Here is a 15,245-nt window from a genome sequence, read left to right as displayed (position 1 = left end):
GATGAGTTTTGTCCTTTAGTTCCACCTGACCATTGTAATAAAGAAGCATGGTTTATCGGTGTCTGCGTTCCTTTCTGCTGCTGTGCTTGAACACCCCAGCTGCTTGGGAAAGACAGGGTTATTTTGCCGTACAGTGTCTGAGCTGTGGAGTCCATCATGGCAGGCAACACGCTACAATGCGTGACTCGCTTCCTCCAGCAGGACTCCACCTCCTAAAGGTTGCATGACCTTCACACTGTGCCCCCAAGTAGGGGATCAGATGTTCAAATACATGAGCCTGTGGGGACATTGAGCACACCACGGCTATTAAATAAGAATATCTATTTTCATTTTATCCCCAGGTACGAAGCTGATGTGAAGATGTAAGTGTGAAACAGGAACATTTTATTGTCTATACATAATTTTTTATTTACTTATATGTAACTTTGAGACAGAATCTCAATGTGTAGGCCCAACTAACCTAAAACTCATTGTGTAGACCTGACTGACTGACCTCTAACTTTGGGCGATTGTCCCGCCTCTGCCTCTTACATGCTAGGATTTCAAGTATTATTTTTAAAGCTAATTATAACAATTTCAAATAAGTTTGGAAAAACATTTAAAAACCATTAAAGTTATCCCCAGCCTAAAATGGTGGGTGTGTGTGTGTGTGTGTGTGTGTGTGTGTGTGTGTATACATACACATATATAGTGGAGCCAACTGGTGCTCTTCTGGTGAATGAAGAACTCTGTGGAGTCGGCCAATGGCAACCGAAAGGCAGGCGTGAACAATGGCAGTCCTCTGATGGGAATTGTTCCTTGTGGTAGCAGCCCCTTCCTGGTCTCCTTTTCCGATGGAGGGCTGTCATGGAGTTGCTAAAGAAAAGAAGAAAGCGGGTGTATGCCCATCTCTCCAGAGCGGATCCTCTGAAAGCAGCTCTTTGTGTGTACTGGGTTGGGCCCATGTCAGACAGGGCACAATCAGGCTATTGTTTCTTTGAGGAAAGCAATGGCATCCTCTTGCAATTATTTATGGAAGAAAATATTTGATGTTTTTGGAAGAGACTGGATGTGGAGGGGTGAGGAAGAAGGGGAGGCCAGACTTTACCCCTTGTCCCATCTACTTCAGAACTCCTGGTGAATGGGGCAGGGCCAGTGTAGTCCAGAGTGAGCAGTTTTTGGACGCTCTATGTCAGGAGTGTTGAGGGCACAGAAATTCCAGGCCTTTGCAGTTGTGGCCCTGGGGATGATGGAGGAGTAGCTTTTCTGTGGGTGAACTGATGACTGTGGTGTATTCCACCATGGCCTTCCTGTCTATCATACTTTCTGATGCAGTCTTGACACCTTTGCTCATAGGCTCTTTTCAGATGCCTACTGTTTGAACTTGCACACTGGATCTTAGCTCATTGTTAGTGGAAGTGGTAAGTTTGATGCGGTTTCTCCTCACCTTAGCCTTCATCCCTCTTTTATGTTTCCCTCACCATAACAGGTACCTCAGATTATTCGTTTCTAAAGAAAAACCAGTTTTGTTTTTTTTGGGGGCTCTTTTGTTGGTTGTGTCTTCGGCTCACCATTTTGGAAGTTTCAGTCTGTGGTTTGTTAACCCCATTGCTTTGGGGTCTGTGGTCAGCATTGCATCATGGTAGGAGCTTGTGGTGGAGCGAGGTGCATGCTGGAGTTCCCCGATCCCTTCAAGAACACACCCTACTAACCTGAACATTTTCCACTGAGCCACCTCCCCAAACAGAGTGCACTTGGGGGTCATTCTGGGCCCAGGCTCTAGCAGTACCTGGAGCAGGACTGAAGATAGATGACCCCCAGTCTCAGCATGACTATTCCTCCAGAAGGGAGAAGAGATGCTGCCCTGCTTTCGTACTCTACCCACTCTCTCTGCTTCATCTCTTTTTCTCTCCCTCAGAAGCTTCCCATTTTCTTGGATGGCCCTGCCTTAATAAGTCTTGCCCTTGTTGGCCTCAAGCAACCAGTTCTCTTGGGATTCTCTCAAATTTCCACCAGTAACCCTAAGCAACAGCCACTTAGCACCTAGTGCATAGTCGGCCTCAGCATTTTGAGGTTCCTGGTCCATTATCTGTATTTCCTTCCCAGGCTTGTGGGTACTCACACTGCCATTGTGTATAGACCTCCCCCTTTACAGAGAGGCAGTCATTCATAAACACCCACCTGTGACCAGCATGGGAGCAAGAACCGGTAGTAGTGCTGGCTGCCGCTGTTGCCCTCCTTGATCTCCCTTACTTTGTGCCTGAGACTACCTGCGCCGCCACCTCAGAGAGGCATCTGTGACTATACGACTGTATGTAACACCCTTCTAGTTCACAGTTCCTTACTGCCTCTGTATGTGTGTCTGTGTGCATGTGTGTGCGTGTGTGTGTGTGTGTTCAGAGTTGGTCTCATAAAATTAATACGATCACATCCTTACCTGCTCTGTGGCTACCAGTAGTAAACATTGGGGATTTCCATGGTGCTTCATTGTTCCACGGTGACCCCTCCACCCCGCCGGCCTAGATTTTATTCCCTGAAGATGAAACAATATGAATAAGTACCCATTCTAGATAATGCAGTCATTTATTCCCTCCTGTCCCATACAGTCTCAACAGGAACCTGAGGCAGACATAAACATGGCAGCTCTCTTCAAAGAAGTGGCAGAAGGAACTGGCTCATGGGCAAGGCACGTTCACATGACTTTCTGGTCCCTGAAAGCCTGCTGGCTCAATGGCCAGTGATGTCCACCTTCACTTGTTTTTATTTAACAGATTTGGGCCTCATAGATTATTCCACCCTGATCTGGAAAGGAACACGATAGGAAGGTTTCTTCACTGTACTGAGTGGAATAGTAAACAGAGGGCAGCTAACCTAGAGATAATCACGGGGTTGTCCTCAGAATGCAAGCAGGGCGGGTGTTTAAGAAGTATAGTGACGGAGTCCCTCCTGAGATGGTGGCGTTTAGACTAGGGATCATTAGGGGTCAGGTAATGGCAGTTCAGGAGTAAAAAGGGGGGGCAAGAAGCTGTGACTTAAGTGGCCTGAGGACCAATGAACTGGAACTTGGCCAAGTAAGTAGCAAGGTTGAATGTATTGGCTCAGGCTTTTGTAACAAAATAGCATAACCTGGGTAGCTTAAACTACTGGCGTTCTCTTCTCATAGTTCTAGAGGTGTGAGGTCCAGGGCCAGAGTTCCAGCAAGGTCAGGTTCCAGTCAGGTTCCATCTTCTCACACAGGAATAGAGGGAAAGAGAAAGCTTCCATGTGACCTTCATGAAGGCACTAGTCATGACATGGCTTCTGCCTTATGAGCTCATTTAACCTTAAGTTACCATCAAAGAAGCTCTGCCCCAGCAGTTTCACCTGAGGGTTTAGGACTCTGAGGTAGGAATTTGGCAGGGGTGAGCATGTAGATACCATTGGGGTCGGGGCAGAGTAGACAAGGGCCTACAGGCCGTCCTACAAGACAGAGCACTCCAGGGGGTCACACTCTATTTCTGTTGATGGCTTTACTTGTTAGATGGAGAGAGAGCAGTTAAGAGTGAAAAGCAGGAAGACCAGCTAGAAACTTGTTTTGAGAGAGTCTGGTGGCTTGGAATAGAGCTGAGCTCCTCAGTGTTGTTAACATTTTGAATTGAACAGTTCTTGGTGATGGGGCTGCCCTGTGCATTGTAGCAATATCTGTCAATATCCCTAATCTCTTCCTGCCAGATACTGGTAGCCCGTCTACCTGATGTCTATGCAGAACAATCAAAAATGCATCTAGATATTGCTGAATGAACGTGGGGCTTAGCAAAATTGTTCCTTGTTGAGAGCCATTCTATCACTTACAGTAACCAAGAGTAGATATATTTAGAAATATTTAGGGACTTGTGAAATGTTGCAGGTGGGGCAAAGACGAAAGGAAGATGATTCAGACATTTGGCTTAGACAGAACCAAAAGTAAAGTTGCCCATTCCTGAGCTGGCAGGAGGAGGAGGTTTGTTTGGGAGGTGTGTGGTGGGGGTGGCAGATGGAGCTAGATCTCTGCCTTGCATCTCTTTAAGTGAGAGATGCCTCTTTGCTACCCAGGCGAGAGCTAAAGGGGGATTGAATATAGATGTCTGGAGTACAGGAGGTGGGCCAGGGCTGGAGAGAAGCATGTGGGGCTCATCTGTCCGCAGCAGCCTCTTGGGATGAGATCACTTTGTAGTTGTTGGACTTGGTATTTTCAGGACCCTTGCACCAGTTTAATTAGCAAACCATGTCATAACTTGCCATGACTGTGTTGAAAGCTAATCAAGGAGCTGTTTGGGGGAGGTGATTAGGCACTGAAGATTGCACCTTCATGAGAATGCTTAGTACCCTTGGAAAAGAGACTACCTGATACCTTCCACGGTGTGAAATTAGTCTGGTATCATCTGTGAACCAGGAAAATGGGGCCCTCAGAAGACACAGAATCTGTAGGTACCTAGGTTTTTGTTTTATTTAAAACCTGTTCAGTTGATGGATTTGATTACAACAACCAAAATAAATGAAGACAAACTCTGATGAACTTTTATTTATGTAGATTATATCCATTGATATTTGCCCCTTAAGAAGTTTTTTAAAAAAGTTAAAAACCCATTCATTTAGAAACAATCATAGATCTAATGTGTACTGTATTTTGTTGGGGGAAAAAAATCTCTACACATTGGGTGAGCAGTGCAGTATTATTTTTGTTTTTGAAAAAACCCTTTTGTATTTGGCTTTGGAGAGCAACTGGATATTGGTAGTCCACTTCTGCATTTGGTTCCTCCGTGTAGCCTCTGCCTTCTGGAGGACTTCTGTGTGAGCTTACCAGACCATGAACTTTTAGACAAGCCATGGAGCTAGAGTGATGGCTCAGCTGTTAAAAGTGTCTACTGCTCTGTCATGAGGACCAGAATTTGGGTCCCATCACCCAAGTTAGGTAGCTCATAATTGCCCGTACCTCCAGCTCAAAGGAATAATGAAAATACCTGAGTGGTGGGTGTTGCCTTTTTGAAGCAACACAATTTAAACAATCATTTTAGAGGGGATCATTTGGAAGGCTATTTCTCATTGCTTGTGTTAAAGAAACTTTAATGGGTATAACCGTTAAAGTATAACCAACTTCCTCTTGATGCTCCGGATCATCACTATGGAAGTAGCTTCACTGTGAGGTCGTGGTGCTCCCAAGTGAACCTGGCAGGATTTTCCATCTGAGATTATTGAGACACCCCCTATTAAAGGTAAAAAGGATGCACTTGCTGTCCCTCAATGCCGGTATAATTGAGACTTTAAAAGATACCTAAATACCTGTTAACTTAAAGCTTGGATTACAGCTTATGTTTCTAGATCGTTTACAACCATACATTGAAAACATTTACCTATTAAATCCATATAAAAAACCAATTGAGACTTGAATACTAGTGCAATGTTTTGCCCAAACTCAATCAGTGTTCCAAACACAAAGTGACCTCCAAGGGATAAGTATCTTTGAGTGATAGAGCCTTTGCCTTTGGCAAAGTTCAGTTCTTTCTTCCTTTTAAGTATCACAGAACTGCAGTTTTCAGCGTAGCAAGATGTGGTTTGGACTCTACTTGACTATCAACAAGCTTGTATGCTTGATGTGTTCTTTTTCTTCCCTCTCTGGTGTAGAGTAAAATGTTTTGCTTCCAGTGCATCTTATTCTACAAATGCTGATGCTAAAATCACCTGTAAGCACTCACTTATAAGAAGGCTGAGTAGATAAATTAGAGAATGTAGAAACAGATCATTCTTAAGACGTACAACATAAAAATTATGGAGGATGACTCGGGAGCTCCTCAGCGTGTGAGGTTGACTTATCATTCAAGAAGCTCTGTGCTCTGTCAGTGGCCTCGGAATTTCCACTCCTGGATTTCTCTGTTGACTTTTAAGTTTCAGTTTAGTGTTTTTGAGAACATACATGAAAAACATGCATCTACATCACCCCTCCCCTGCCAGCTCCTCCCATGCTCCCACCTCCCAGATTCAGACCTCTTCTTCTTTCATTATTGTCAGTCCATATGTGTGTGTGTACACGTGTGTATACAAGCTTACTGAGTTCACTTTGCATTGCCTGTACATATTTGTGTGCAGGGCAGACCACTTGAGGTAGGGCAGCCTATGTGAGAGCTAGTTCCTGGAGGACTCCCACTCTCCCTTTCAGCAGCCCTTAACCGCTGGTAGCTCTCCATCTAGAGGTGGGACCTTGTGGCCTCTGTTGACTTTTTAAGAGTTGTCTCCCTCTCCGCTCCCTGCACTCGCCAGGGTCTTGTTTGTTTGTATTTACTGCCTTTGTCATCGCTGTCTCTAGCCCTGTATTGGCTGCTTGTAATCTACTGGGAATATAAATATTTATTCTCGGGCAAAGTGTATACAGCTCAATGTTAAGTAGTCTGTGATTTAGATGAGTAATACACCATCGTGAATGCAACTGCTGCTTTGCTGGAATTTGGGTTTGGAACCTTTTCCGGAGGCAGAAGAGGAAGGAACACTGGCTTGCTAGATACCTGGGCTGAGAATGAAGAAGGGGGTCAGATCTGTGCTCTGAAGTGCACTCGAGGTTTTCATGTGCAGTTTGCCTGCTCTTCCACTGGTGGTGAACCCAAGGTGGAGCAATGTAGATAGGACTGGTTATTAGGGGAGGGGGGCCCTTAAACCACTAGACTTCTGAGGTGACTAAATTTGCTTAATTGGCATCTGTAGAGAGCTGCAGTTGCAGATAGTGAATCTACAAAGCCAAGACATTACATGTCAGAGCAGCAAGGAATAGTCGTGTGTGTGTATGTGTGTGTGTGCGCGCACACACATGCTCACACATACATGTGTTTGTGTTCATGATGGCCTCTGCATTTCAGTTCCAGGCAGTCCAATTCCCTTTTGCCTCCACAAAAGATTATGCCGTGGAGGGTTTATGAAGTGCTGAAATATTTGCAGAATATGTTGCCAATAGAAGCCACTTCATAAATGATAAGTAATAATTGACTTGGCAAGTCTAGGCAGAGACAAATCAGTGAGATTATAAGAAAGTAGATGGTAGTCTACAGAAAGGTGCAGAAGGTCTCTGCCTGTACAGGGTCTGTCATAGAAATCGTTACCCACTGAATGCTCCTTGGGCACAACCTGCTTTGTGTTTGCAAGGTGTGTAGACCCAGCTCCTCCTCACAGGCCCAGGAAGAGTTCTCCTGAGTCTGTACACTCATCTTTCGTGTTGTTTGTGGAAGAATTGGAGTCATGGGCATATTTCAGGCTTGAGTTGGCTCTGTGTGCTTGGTTAATGCCACTACATTTCTACAAAATAAAGTTCCACCATAAGGAAAGTTTCCTGTCTTATAAAATCCCAGTGAGAATGATGGAGCCTAAACATGCACTTTAACCCATCGATACTAGAAACTGGTGTGATGTGTGCCAGGAAGCCAGGGGGCTCCTAATTGTTTGGATCTATTAAGTCTGTTTTCATCCATCCACCCAACCATCCGGTCATCCTCTCCTATGAGGAAGGTTTTTCCTTTGTGTTGATCATAAAAGCTTAATCTCTGGGACTGGGGAAATGGCCTAGTCACTAACATACTTGCCATGCAGGCTTCAGGACCGAGTTCAGATTATCAGCACCCATATAAAATAGCTGAGCATGGTGGCACGTGCCTGTAATCCTAGTACTGGGGAGGCAGAAACCGGAGGATCCCTGGAGCTTGCTGGCCAGTTGGTGAGCTCTAGGGTCGGTTGCAAAACTAAGATGGTGAACAAAAAAGGAAGAACTGGATATTGACCTGTGGCTGCCATATACGTGTACACACACGCACTGGTAGTCACACATACACTACACATGCGCAATTAATGGTTTTTAAAAGTTAATTGTGTTTGAGCTGTGCATCTGTTTCTTCTCCGGTAACTTATTGTGTAAAGATGGAAGAAATCAGAATAAATGTTTATTTTCATAATCAGAAAGAGGTTACTGTAATTTCTTTCTAGAGGTCACATTGCTAAATGCAAAAATAGTAGTTAGGTGAAATAAATTAAGACTAATTGAAGAGAGAGGAGTGGTGTTTGACTAAATTAGAAATGTTTTCTGCATTTTAGAAGCTCAAATGCTTTAAATGAGGTTCCAGTGTAGGATTGCATGCGGTTTCCATTTTATAGTTTTCTTTCCCAATTGAAAACAAACTCTGAGGGTTTTTATTGAAGTTGGTCAGTTGGGACTTACCCAAGGCTAAAAAGCCACCCTTTACTCCTTTCCCATTCTTTCTGTCTGCTGTGAGGAATGCCATATGCCAGGGTGGTGTTGACAGAAGCCTTTGTTTTACCAGTTCCCATCTTAGGAATGGCTGAGACGTTTGGCACTTCCTGACTACCCAAGACTCCCTTCTTTCTCTCCTAAAGTGACTTGGCCAAGAGAGGCTTGAAGTCCCTGAAAGGAGGAAGCTGAAATGCAGAGTTAAATAATGAAATAATGTCACTGTGAACCAATCGGAACAAGTGGTGTCACGTGCCTGGCAGCTACTTCAAATGCCCACAGTGTAGGAGTAATGGCTTAATGCCTCTCCCCTCCCTCTTCCTCCTCCTCCAAGTCCCAGTAGCCGGGGACCAGATGCAGAATGCAGAACAGTCATTATAGCAGGCTTAGCAGTCCATGAAGGGTGCACAAGTTGTAGGTTTTTGTTAAGCATTATGACTAATTCAAAACTTATTTTCTGGTTCTGTCTTACCAGTTTGGCCAAAAACCATTTCTTACTCACTGAAAAAAATGGGAGTGGGCTCTGATTAGATTCCCTTTGAAGTCGCAGTCTCCAGGGCTGGCCCGTGAGTCCAGTGGCACCTTTCCAGGTGTGTCACACTGTGATTCTAAGCTAACATTACATTCACTGGGCTTCACAAACATCACGTCTTGGATTCATTATCACAAAGATTTCTACATAGCCACCACACGTTTGTTTATGATCCAGTAGTTAAAAATCTTTCCAGAAAGTGTTTCTCAGTCTGGACCACCCTGGTTGAAATAACAAGACAACCACCATACAAAACAAAAATCACTCTTTTCAAGCCTAGTGTGGGGTTTAGGGTAAGGGGATGGGAAAGGGGATCAGGGAGAACGAGAACAGTCTAAAATTAAGCATTCCTTTTGGAGTTGTGCTAGTCTTTTATCACACAGTCATTTGTGAGGGATGTGGTTCAAACAAAAGTAAAATGAGAATCCGTTGTCTTATTTTTTAAAAACAAAGTGTTTGTTGCATAGCCAGACCTGGGAGCCAGCAGGGTAGGTGACCCGAGAGTCCAGAGTGATGCCCTCTGCTCCCACTGCAGCCCTTTGAGGAGGGGGGAGTATTGGTGATTAGAACTGCCAGCTGTCCCCAGGAAGAAGAGCACAAATGCCCTTGTGTCCACCCCCCTTCCTGGTGACTCTCCAGTGAGTAGCATAACTAGGCCCACTTGGAAGGAGTTCTCCCTGTCTTCTTCTCCAGTCTTCTGCAAATGCCCCTTGTGTTCAAGTCATGCTTTCGGTACAGAAGTCCTCTGCTAGGTGTCCTCCCCGCAGCCTTCCTCCCCTCTTTTGCGCTGTACATTACTGCTAGGTTGTTGCCCCTCTCCCGCTGTCCGGGCTAAGATTCTCACCCGTTCTCAGTAATTCACAGTGACTCTCTGTTTGTCCTTACTGTGAGGTCTTAACTGTAGGGTATCCCCACTGGCTACCTAAGTCTTTCCCCATTGACTGTCACTCCCCAGCTAAGATCTGTTTTATTCTCCCTAAGAACTTGGTTTCAGTTGTCTGCATTCTCTCTTAAGAAAGACTTGATCGTGTACTATATAGTTTTGCTCATTAATTTCACAAATTTGGCATAGATGAGGAGATTCCATGTTGGTGTAGGATGCTGCTGGTTCAGTCCATGAGTATGAAGCCACAGTGAATCCTGTAGGTGATTGTACACCTTTATGGTCCTGGGCCTTGCTTTCCACGCCTTTTCAAATGAGGTGATGGTCTCTATTCCCAGGATTGTTGGAGAGGCTCTGTGTTTGCAAAGTGATTGGAGGCTGTGTCTTCACTGCCCTTAAACCAACTGATCGTGATGGTAATGCAGTCAGCACCCTGAAATCAAGGAACTCCCAATTTCTCGCCCCAGCCTTGATATCTTCAGGAGGCTGGAAAACACTCGTTGAGCTTGATACCTGTGTGAATACACAGATAGAACCCAAATATTTTAAAACTGAAAAAAAAAATTGTAGTGCCTCCTCGTTCAGGGATATAACTTGCTAAATGTAGAAGAGAAGATGGAGTTAGGCAATATTTGAGTTGTGTTTTTCTTGTGATTCTCTGCCCTGTCCATGTTGCAAGTTAAATCAAAGATTTTTGGAACACAATGTAAAAAGGTGATTTACTGCTCAGTAATTGGTTTCCTGAAAGCAAAATGGTATTTATGTGAACAGCCATGAAAGCTGCAGCTACTGTATTTTATCGTGCAAGAGTATTTTCAAAGTGTATAGAATGACTAAAGCTTAAGTGTATTAAGTATTCTAGAGGAAGACATATTTAGGCCATAAATTTAAACTTCCCTTGGAATTTGTATTCCTTCTTCTCTGCCAGGTGTATGAAGTCTTTTTAAGTTCTTAGGCCTCAGTGGGAGGAAGATTTAGGGTTTCGGGAGTACATTTATATCTCTCTGAAATTTCTATTGTTTATCAATGACATCTATAAATGTTTTAGGGAAGTGTTGACTGTAACGTTACCCACTTCGGCTCTGTGCAGTTGTCTGGAAACCAATGTGGTAAAGATGGAAAGAAGGGTGCTGTATTTTGTTGTTGACAGGTGTATCTCAGAAGTGCTTAGGCACCTGGGCAGGCAATAAAATATTAAGGGCTGCTCCCGGAGCGGTTTACATCGCTTGATGTGTGAACATATATGGGGTTTATAATTGGCCTGGCCATATGGCTGCCTAGGATTAGACTCTTCATATCCCACTAAACCCTCTTCTTAGAAGCAAGAACATGGAGAGAGTTTATTTTAAAATGTAATTGCCGAGTTACTGAGATTTGAATTTGAGCACTCAGAATAAACTGTATTTCTGTTTAGAGTCTGGTTGGATGAAAATTTTCAGTCATAACCCCTCCCCATCAGAGAATGAATAATGAGTACAGGAGCAAGGTTCAAGTCACTTCTAGAGTTGTATTTAGGAGTTTTAGAGCCAATAAAAGCAGGCAGAAAACTTGGGGTCACCTGTAGGGTCTGAATGAATTAGGCCTTGGGCCTTGTGTTCAAATAGGACTGTCATGTATACCATTAGGATTCCTTTAGTTCTGATGTTTTTTGTTCCATTTAGATGGTTGGGTTCTTAGTGAACCAAAGAAGAAATGGGAGAGGAGAGCCCAGATGACTCAGTTGCAGTGCATGGTTTACAAGCAGAATTCTTGTGAACCCTCAGACTTGGTAATTCAGGGTACTTGGTGGTGCTGTAAATTGCTTACAAGGACACAACAAAGCTGGGAGAGCATTCTTACTTAGCTAATTTAACATGACCACTAAAAATGCTAGGAACAATCAGGAAAGCATTTCTTGTCGTGGGTTCTGCAGTTCAGAGTAAAAGTTTAAGGAGAAATGCCTTCTGGATCCCTCTCCCACCTGTCAAGCTGAGTGGCCAGTCAGATGTGACCGGTTCTCTGGTGAAAGTAGCTGTCAGGATATAGCCTATGCTGATGGGAGAAAGCAGGACTCTGAACTATCCCACGAGAAGGGTTTTCCCACGTATCCCAAGGAGTGAGTTCCTCTGTCCTTTAAACATGACTGCTGAGTTTAGCTCTGTCTTAAGGTCTCCCCAACATGTGGACCGTTGGGCTGAACCTTTTATATGTCCACCCTCAGATTTGGGGTGGACCCCTGAGAATTCTTCTTTGGTGGTGTTTGGTTAACTGCTATCCAGAAACCCACTAAGAGATGTAGGCAGGCCTCTGCGCCCTTGACGTGTTAAGACCGGTCCTGCCGTTGTCGTTGTCTGCCAGCTGGAGCAGACTTTGGGCGCGTGGATAAGCGATCCATGGAGATTTCGTTTATGAATCTGACTTCCTGTATCAGCTGGGTAATATAGTGGCTTTTGGAAATCATCGGGAAAAATATGGGAAATGAGATAATGCTCCCCTCTTCCTATCATGTCCCTGTGGGCTTCATGGTGGCCACTGTTGTCATGTGGGCTCTGTACTCCAGAGTTTTTGCAAAGAAATTAATGATCTGTGAAGAAACACAAAAATGAATAATACCCACCATTTAGAGGAATCCTAAGGCGAAGTTTTCCTAATACATATTTATTCTGCTATGTTTACTGTGTGAGTGAGTGAGTGAATGTGTGTTCTGGAGGTTTTAAGGTTATTGTTAGTTTTTCTTTGTTTAAACCTAGGGAATGCCTAATGTGTGCTGGTTAGTGTGCTCTGTAATCATTCTATCCTAGTACCTTGAAAAGTTGATCCAATTCAATGAAATTCCTTTGAATCCTTTATATGATTTAATGCTATTTGATCTAATACTTAAGACTAACTACTTTCAAGCCCTCAGAATCGCTTAGTTTCAATTGTTGGCCTAATTGCACGCTATTTTTACTCATTTAGACAAGTCCCTCGTATCCCTTTGGGGATAGTGGTCCTTGTTATAAGTCCTTCCAACTAGAAAGACTTCATTAATTGAGAAATAATCTCCAGTTCATACTTTATTCAAAAACAAGTCATATTTACCAAGCCCAGTTTAAAGAATGTGTTTGCTGTGTTTGAGTGTGATGCTAGAGACAGAATTCCAAGGCCTGGCACACACTAGTCAAGTGTGTCCTGTCCTGAGCAGTGTTTTGTTATTTGAATGATATTTCACTTGGTGACAGAACATTTTACTCGTTTTCTTGTTTGTCATTGCAGTCATTTCTGCATTATCCCTGTCTGAGATAACATGCCATTGAGTAATCACAGAACCCACTTTATAGAACTGCTTAACACTTTCCCACAGTAGTGGTAGCTGTGACCTTAAAAAATAATAATGCATTCTGCTGCCCCCCCTGTTTATTCAGATAGTATACAAATATATCATTAGTATGCTTAAGGGTTAGACATGATGTCTGCGTTGTTTGCTTAAGGCAGACATGGTTCTACGACCCAGCCTGTCTTGGAGATACATAATCTGTGCTGGCTTTGAACTCAGGACCGCCTTCCTGGTTCAAGTATTTGACTTTGAAAGGAAAGGAAATACATTTGTTGGTAGATGGAAGCAGGAGGATTAGGAGGTCAAGGTCATTTTTGGTCATATATAAAGTATGAGGCCAATCTGGGCTACCTGAGACCTTGTCTCGAAAAACGAAAGAAAAGGACCAATTTATTTTTAAGCCAACCTACATGGAGAACTGCTTCAGGCCCACAGTGGGCTACTGTCTACTTTTCATTTTGTAAAATATTTTGAACACTTCTATTTAGCATTCACGATGCTCTAAATAGAAGCAGGACACTGTAGCTCTTAGATCCTGGGAGAGGCAGGTCATGAGGGCTCCCACTGTTTGGGGACAGACTGTGACTCTTGATGTTTTAAATGTAGCAATTATGACCTTGAAAAACTGTAACTCTAATATTGGCATTTATTGGTCATCCAGGATGAACCCGAATTGACCATTGCTGTATTTGAGTGAAATAGGATACTTTTGCTTTTTCTTTGTGCTCTTCTTTATCATAAAATTACTTCATTATAAAGAAAACCGCTTCTCAGATTTCCATCTTAAATCTGTTGATTGACTGTGAGCCAGGCAGTGGTGGCACACACATTTAATCCTAGCACTTGGGAGGCAGAGGCAGGCAATCTGTATGAGTTCAAAGCCAGCTTGGCCTACAGCATGAGTTCCAGGACAGCCAGGACTATACAGAAACCCTGTACTGAAAACAACAACAACAACAAAACCAGTCTATTGACTGTGGTTTCCTAATGTAGAGACAACAGAGGTGAGCATTCTTTTCTTTGAAGTCATTCATGTTTCAGACCTGAAAGACTCTCTCCCCTTCCTTCAGTGACTTCTTCCACTCCTCTCCCACCTATTCCTGTCCACTAGCGACCTCCTTGAGATACCTGGTCTCCCCAGGGAGCAGAAGCCAGAGCTCATCACCTTCATAGCTAGCTTCACCAGAGTTACAGCCATAAATTCAGTTGGTACCTGCTGTTTCCTGAATTTACTCCCTAGCTCCCCCACTTCTTTCTCTACAAGATAATTGTTTTTGGGAAAGGTTCCCATCATCTTATGTGTAAGACATTGGGGTTTCTAAAGCTAGCATGCATTCTGGTCTCTTAAACCATTGCACACATTTATGTATTTACTTGCTGTATGTGTGGATGTGCCGTAGCACGTGGAGATAGAGTGCAGTATGTGAGAAAGTCTTTTCTCTCCTTCTGATACGTGACTCTGTGGACCACACTGAGGTGGTCAGACTGGGGGCAAGTACCTTTACTCACTCACCCCTGCATTCTGGTCTTTGTGTTGACATCCTGACCTCAGTTCATTCGAAAGTTTTCATGGAGTTAATTCTGTCAGCTCTTTTCTACCTAAATGTCCTCTCCTCTGAGTTCTACCCTCATTCTCCCTAATGATTGCTACAGATTTTCAAATACACTTCCCAAATCTACGTGTTCCCTTCCTGACTCTGTCTCGCCTGCTGCCCCAGAGTTCTGGTCAGTTCTCTGCGATGCACAGCGTAGCTCACCATTAGCCATCTTAGAACCCACACCCCTTCCCACCCTCTGTGAGATCTGCACCCACATTTCTATCTTGATAGCATGCTTTCTTCTCTCTGCTGGAAACAGCCTTCGTTGCCTTCTCCGTGTGTCTGACTCCCTGTCTTCAAACTCTAAAGAAATCCCTTGTGTGGCCTCTGGTCCTCTGTGTCTGTTTAGGTTCTTCGTGCACAGGAATATTGTAAACTTCAGAGGACAGGACAAGGATCATGTCTACATTACTTGAGGGTAGAAATGTCTTAACACATGCCTGCTGCCCAGCGATGCTCATGGGTGCAGGAGTTATGCTGGCTCATTCCACATGGGACCTGCAGAGTGTGTTCTTTAGGAGTCTATGACATCATTTCATGAATGACTGCAAGAAGGAGAGAGGCCAGAAAGGGCAGTTTGTAAAACTGAAATTTTCAACCTCCTCACGGGTCAAGTTTTAAAAGCCACAGTCTGGACATTTTATTTCTTCTACTTAAAAAAAAAAATCCTGAAAAAATAGCGATAAAATTTCTGTAAATGCACGCTGACTCATCTCAGT

At 43.8% G+C, this 15,245-nt stretch overlaps 1 protein-coding gene across 1 annotated transcript in view; it reads left to right on the top strand.

Annotated features, from left to right (window-relative positions):
• Positions 1-15,245, top strand: part of Igf1r (insulin like growth factor 1 receptor) — a 284,867-nt gene that overhangs the window by 141,706 nt on the left and 127,916 nt on the right. The gene's annotated exons all lie outside the window — the stretch shown is intronic.

The sequence above is a fragment of the Myodes glareolus genome, chromosome 24, assembly GCF_982192425.1.
Source record: "Myodes glareolus chromosome 24, mMyoGla1.1, whole genome shotgun sequence".
Classification (NCBI taxonomy): domain Eukaryota; kingdom Metazoa; phylum Chordata; class Mammalia; order Rodentia; family Cricetidae; genus Myodes; species Myodes glareolus.
The sequence above is the reverse complement of the archived record's forward strand: the minus strand, read 5'-3'. Positions and strand labels throughout refer to the sequence as shown.